This window comes from Lepidothrix coronata, unplaced genomic scaffold (genome assembly GCF_001604755.1).
Source record: "Lepidothrix coronata isolate B3197 unplaced genomic scaffold, Lepidothrix_coronata-1.0 Scaffold223, whole genome shotgun sequence".
NCBI classification, from domain to species: Eukaryota; Metazoa; Chordata; class Aves; order Passeriformes; family Pipridae; genus Lepidothrix; species Lepidothrix coronata.
The window spans coordinates 809,379-815,525 of NW_016690403.1; the positions used below are offsets into that span (position 1 = coordinate 809,379).

At 40.5% G+C, this 6,147-nt stretch overlaps 1 protein-coding gene across 9 annotated transcripts in view; it reads right to left on the minus strand.

Moving 5' to 3' along the window:
* GABRB2 (gamma-aminobutyric acid type A receptor beta2 subunit) overlaps positions 1-6,147 on the minus strand; it is a 159,660-nt gene that overhangs the window by 108,868 nt on the left and 44,645 nt on the right. The window lies entirely within an intron of this gene.

Consider the following 6,147-nt stretch of genomic DNA (forward strand, 5'->3'; position numbering starts at 1 on the left):
AACATAGATACACATAATATGTATAAATATACATAATAATTTATTACTTCTGAACTAGCTTATGAAAGTAGTTACAAACTCAATATATTCCTGCATATATGTGTTCTAGATAAATCATTGCCTACTTTGGCTACTCATGTTCTAGCAGAACCAGCATGAAAACTTCAATCCACATGTAGAGTAGCAATAGGAAGACTCACTTTTGTCCTCAAAAATAAATATTTTACTTGAACATAGGAGTTCTTATTTATTTTTACATACCTTTAGGCTAAGAAAGGAAAATGCCTGAATTAGAGACATGTAGTAACAAGAAATGGAAAACCATACTAATGGAATTTACTCCAGTTCAAAAATAAAGGTCTTGTGATGTTATCCCAGACAGCAACTGAAGGAAAAGGTGAAACGGGGCTTTCACTAAAAACAAGTTCTCACTTCCAAGACACACATCACCTGCTCTGCACTCACAGAACTCTCTGCAGACACTTCAGGATGAGTCAGTAGTGTACAAGCACCATAATCTGGCAAGAGCCAAATTCAAACTGTGCTGAGAAATGCAGATTTGTGTGAAGCAGCATATGCATTTCTGATACAGGGAAAATAGTGAACCCAACAGTCTCTAGCAGCAGGAAGTATTCAGGATTAGGGAAGCAGCACTTTCTCAATAGTTCTAATACTTCATTTTCGATGCATTTTCAGTCCTGTTCTCCCCTTATTCTCTCTGTAGATCATGTGCAGTGACACACACAATTAGAATGGATCAACCCAAGAAGATGTTGCTGACAGAAACCATTTTCCTCACCTCTTTCTGCACCAGTGTATACAGGACACTTTTCTGTTTTATAAATGTCTTCATTTCTCTCTATCAGGACTTTTCCCTGGAGGTTTCTGGTTTGGAACTGCTTCACACTATTTCCTTACTACTTACCCCCCTTTCTTTTTGTATCACAAGCCATCTCTTCCATTTTCACACATAAAGATAACTGGTGCCACTTGAGAGGCAGCCACACAGCTCCTGATGTTTTCATAATCTAAACCTATTTCATAATCTAAATCTTGAGCTTTGTTAGTGTCCCCTAGTAAAAATACCTCAAGATAACATAAGAGATTTTAAGAAACCCAGTAGTGGGTCTCCATTATCAAGAGCAACTCAAAGTCAGACATCTATCAGGAAATTACAGCCGGGCCTGTACATTTTTAGTCTGAGAATATTCTGATCTGCGAGTATTAGATTTACTATTTTGGGCAACTTTGGCATATCTCAAATATAGAAGTGAAATATAACATAAAAAAAGCTTTTCTTTTTCGAGCTTTGAAGTTATTAGGCTCTGCAGTGTAAAACTTGGCATACACTGAGTAGTAAACCTTTCCCTGATAGATGGTAACAGCTCCTCGGTGTCTCCAACTCCCACTTGATGAGGGATTGTGCACTCAATCAACCCTAATGGCTCCACTAAGACAAACCATCCATGGTGTCTGACTCCACACACACCCAGCCAGGTGCCAAAGCCAATAAGCAAATACTTGGAATAAACACCAGATTCCTCTCTGCAGACCCCAATGGTGTGAATAGTTATATTTAGCTAAATATACAACCCACTACCACAAAAACTGTATATTTCCTGTGTAAAATCTATAGCCACAGAATATTTCTCTGTCTTTTCAAGACATCCTGTACTAGAATCCCAGAATAGCTACAAACTAAGAAAAAAAAAAAAAGAAAAAAGGAAATGTTGACCTATTTAATAGGGAATAAGCCAAGACACTGAAAACCACCACATGACCAACATTATCCATAGAAATCCTCATGTCTTATCTAGATACATCAAGTGCACAACGCGTTATGCGGAATCTTCAGGGGTGTCTAGACAAGAAAGCTTATTTCTGTGCTGCTTAATGAACCTGCACCAATTTTTTTAAAACAGTTTACAAGGGAACTGTTGGGATAAGGGATAAAGGGAAGAAAATTAGAATGGAGAACAGTCTTCATTGCTGTATATTGTCAAGGGGTCTACTCCAAAAATTAACTGAGATGAAAGAGTGAAATGTGACATCCCAGCGACCACTGCTTACTAAAAAAAAAAAAAAAAAAAAAAAAAAAGGCACAAATTATTCAGTTGTACAAATCAGCTCCAAAGCAACCTCTTTAAATTACTACCAACCATCCCCTGCACTGCCAATCAAGTGATCACTTTGAAAAATCACCACCACCAACCAAACAAGATTTCCTACTGATTAGTCTTGCAACACTGTAGCACACTGAAAGTGCACTCCAATTAACAAACCATTATATTGACCTTAAAAAGAAACAACAAGAATTATGCCATTCTTTTAGATNATGGAGAACAGTCTTCATTGCTGTATATTGTCAAGGGGTCTACTCCAAAAATTAACTGAGATGAAAGAGTGAAATGTGACATCCCAGCGACCACTACTTACTAAAAAAAAAAAAAAAGAAAAGAAAAAAAGCTATTATTATTTGAAAATAATATTCTGACAATGAATGTTTAGGATTAAGGAAAAGAAAGCTCAGAAGAAAATGGAAGTACAGTAAGAAACACTTGGAAACTACCTTGAGAACATTGCATTAGGCTCACTGCAATACAGCTAATCTTACATAACACCAAATTCATTAGCTCAGAACCACTTTAGTAGCCTTCACACCTCTCCACCTTTGCTCTCCATTGTTACCTGAATAAGAAAACCTTCAGAAAATCTGTAGTATAACCAGGATAAAGGATACACTCAACAATATTGCCTGGTCCAGAGACACGAGGGGAATTAGCCATAATCATCACTGTACTGCACAAAACCATTACCTGATGTAGATTTTCTTAGCAAAATACTAAGAAATTAGTCCAATTAAATACTTGTCGACAATCACACAGTCCTGAAGTTCTCCCTTTTCTCTTGTGCATTCAGTGCATTCCCCAGAGCTGGAACCAATTATGTTCACAAGTACCAGTGCTTAGAAACCATTTCTGTAAACTAAGATATAAGCTAGTCCAAGTTCCTGACTGTAAAAGTAACCAGTTTACAGTTTCACACAAGAAACCTTTGTTAGGCACCTGTAAAGCCTGATTCACTGAGGTTTTTATGATGCCAAGTACTTATCACCTCTTTTAAGAATTCAAAGTCAACAGTAATATTCTTGAATATCCTTAACACACACTGACTTTCTATAACAGCAACTCTAAATTCTCCTGTTCAACAAAGTGAAAACTTGAGGATTTATTTCATGACACTGGAGACAAGACTTCAGCCTGCAAAGTGGCACAAATGTACATGGAAAAGGGAATATATCAAGACTGAACAAGAAATGTAATTCTAAAGTTAACATTAAAATTAGCAGAAATTAGCTCAAGCTAAATAACTGTGATTATTCAGCCTTCCTCCCAGGCAGAAGTTTGGTCCCATCAACATTAGTACATGACTCTAGGCAATGATCTGCCTTTGTGTAAAGTCAGTAGTGTTTGCCATGGCCACAAACAAAGTTACAGCAAGTCCATGCTCAGAAAAAAGAGGTTCATAAATCAAAAAGATTCTTTCTGTGTCTCTCATTATCTCAGAAGGCTTTGCATGAGCCAGCATTCCATAGTACTCCTCCTGGTTTCCACTCCAAATTCTGGTGACTTTGCAAGCAAAAAGCCAAGGCCTTATATATGTATGTAAGTATTTTACTGCTTGCTTGTGTGCCTCTCCCCTCAGTCAGGTCAGGTCTCTCAGGGCATGTTAGTACTTATTATGTTATACAGACCATCATAAAATCAAGTGTTACACATTACATTTTACAATTAAGTAGATTAAGACTATAATCTTGATCTGGAATCTCTTCTGACACTGCAAGTGAAAAAAAATATGTAACATGATTGCCTGGTTTTAAGAAATAGGTGGCTTCTTAGAGTAAAATAAGCTCAGAGCTTAAATGTTTTAGGCAAATTAGTAGAACAAAATTGTCTATACACTTCCCCACACCCACCCCCCCGAGTTCTCTAGATGGCCTGAAAACACTTTTCTCAGAAAGGTCAAATATTTCCTTATAGAAACACAATAAACTGACTACAGAATACTAAAAATAATACTCCATTATATAGTTAGTCTGTAAGTGTCAGATCACAGTATTCTGATATGCTATCACCTTTAATTGGAGACCAAATCTCCAGAAATCATTTAAAGAAACAAAGAAAAGGCTCCCAAGTACCTTTACAATCTTTTCATGAGAACCTTCCAGTTCTAAAGGGATATGAGGATAAAACATTGATCACAATTCCATCAAGGAAACCCTTATCATTCCCTCACAGCTCATGGCTGTCTAAGATATAACTCTGTACATCCCTCTCTCTCCTACCCACGGTTCTTTCAATGAAAAGCAGTGGTTTAAAATACAATGCAATTTTCTTCCTCTGCACTCAAAGCTCCTGAAGGTAGAATACTAGATCACAAGTTTAGTGATACAAAGTCTGGAAGCTCCTTTTAGCCACTTAGAAACAGCTCACAAGTTGCATGAGGTAAAGTTACTCAGTTTTCCTGGTATGTTGAAGAAAAGCACTCTGGAGCTCTGTCACCAGCACCTCCCTGTCTCCTGTACAGTAAAACCACCTGTAATGTCATCCTCAAATCAGGCTGGGGGCTGTATTTTACGTTATGAAAAAACTCCTGCACATCACACAAGGCATCCAGCTTGAGAACAAATGTTTGCCAATTCCTTCAGTGCAACATGGCTGAGAACCCAAACGTGACACTGAGAAATTAAATATTTCAGGAGTGGAATGATATTAAAGTAACGGATAAGTTTCCAAATGTTATTTTCAAACGCAGGCTTACAACTACAGCAATAAGCCTAAAATCACATTTTTATTTAGAAAGATGTTTCCTTGAAATCTCTTAAAACGTAGTGGAAATTTTGCTTCAAACAAACTTACACTCACTAACATTTCACAAAAGCATTTATTTTGGGTCACTTGCTGCTACCTTGTTTCAGTGTCTTTATTTTGGTCTTCTTTAATATGTTCCCTAGGAGTATTAGGCGAAATTATGTATCCTTAACCAAGTAAAATGCAAATTAAGATAAAAACTTCAAAACTTGACTCCAAACATTTCCAAATAAGAACAGTCAATATTAGAAAAGTTTCATCTAAGCCAAGAACAGCTTCTCCCGAAGTATGAATCTGAGATTTCTCCAATTTTTTCCACACCTCATGAGTGTCCCAAGTGATGAAAGTGAAACATAGAAAGCGTCAAGTTATTATGTTCTGAACAAGTTCAGTATTCAAGCAAGTCAGTTGCAAGTATTTAGATAAGAAAAACAAACATCCTGGGAAAATTAAACCGGTAATGGTAAGTTTTGAACACACAGAGAAGTCAAAGCCTCTTTTTTTGTTTTTAATAGGCAGAGCACTGTTAGGACAAAAAAGCACCTTTTTTTTTTTTTTTAATACGGCACAAGCAAAATTGAACCCTGATGGGCACAGAGCCAGGGTAAAACCCAGACTTGGGCTAAAGCCCCAGACCCCGGTTCAGCCCCAGGCCCAGGTCAAAGCCCCAGGCCCCGGTTCAGCCCCAGGCCCAGGTTAAAGCCCCAGACCCCGGTTCAGCCCCAGGCCCAGGTCAAAGCCCCAGGCCCAGGTTCAGCCCCAGGCCCAGGTTAAAGCCCCAGACCCCGGTTCAGCCCCAGACCCCGGTTCAGCCCCAGACCCCGGTTCAGCCCCAGACCCCGGTTCAGCCCCAGGCCCAGGTTAAAGCCCCAGACCCCGGTTCAGCCCCAGACCCCGGTTCAGCCCCAGACCCTGGTTCAGCCCCAGACCCCGGTTCAGCCCCAGACCCCGGTTCAGCCCCAGGCCCCGGTTCAGCCCCAGGCCCGGGTTCAGCCCCAGGCCCGGGTTCAGCCCCAGGCCCGGGTTCAGCCCCAGGCCCGGGTTAAAGCCCCAGGCCCCGGTTCAGCCCCAGGCCCCGGTTCAGCCCCAGGCCCGGGTTAAAACCCCAGGCCCGGGTTAAAACCCCAGGCCCAGGTTAAAACCCCAGGCCCCAGTTCAGCCCCAGGCCCCGGTTCAGCCCCAGGCCCCAGTTCAGCCCCAGGCCCCAGTTCAGCCCCAGGCCCCAGTTCAGCCCCAGGCCCCAGTTCAGCCCCAGGGCGCTTCAGGCGCTGTCTCG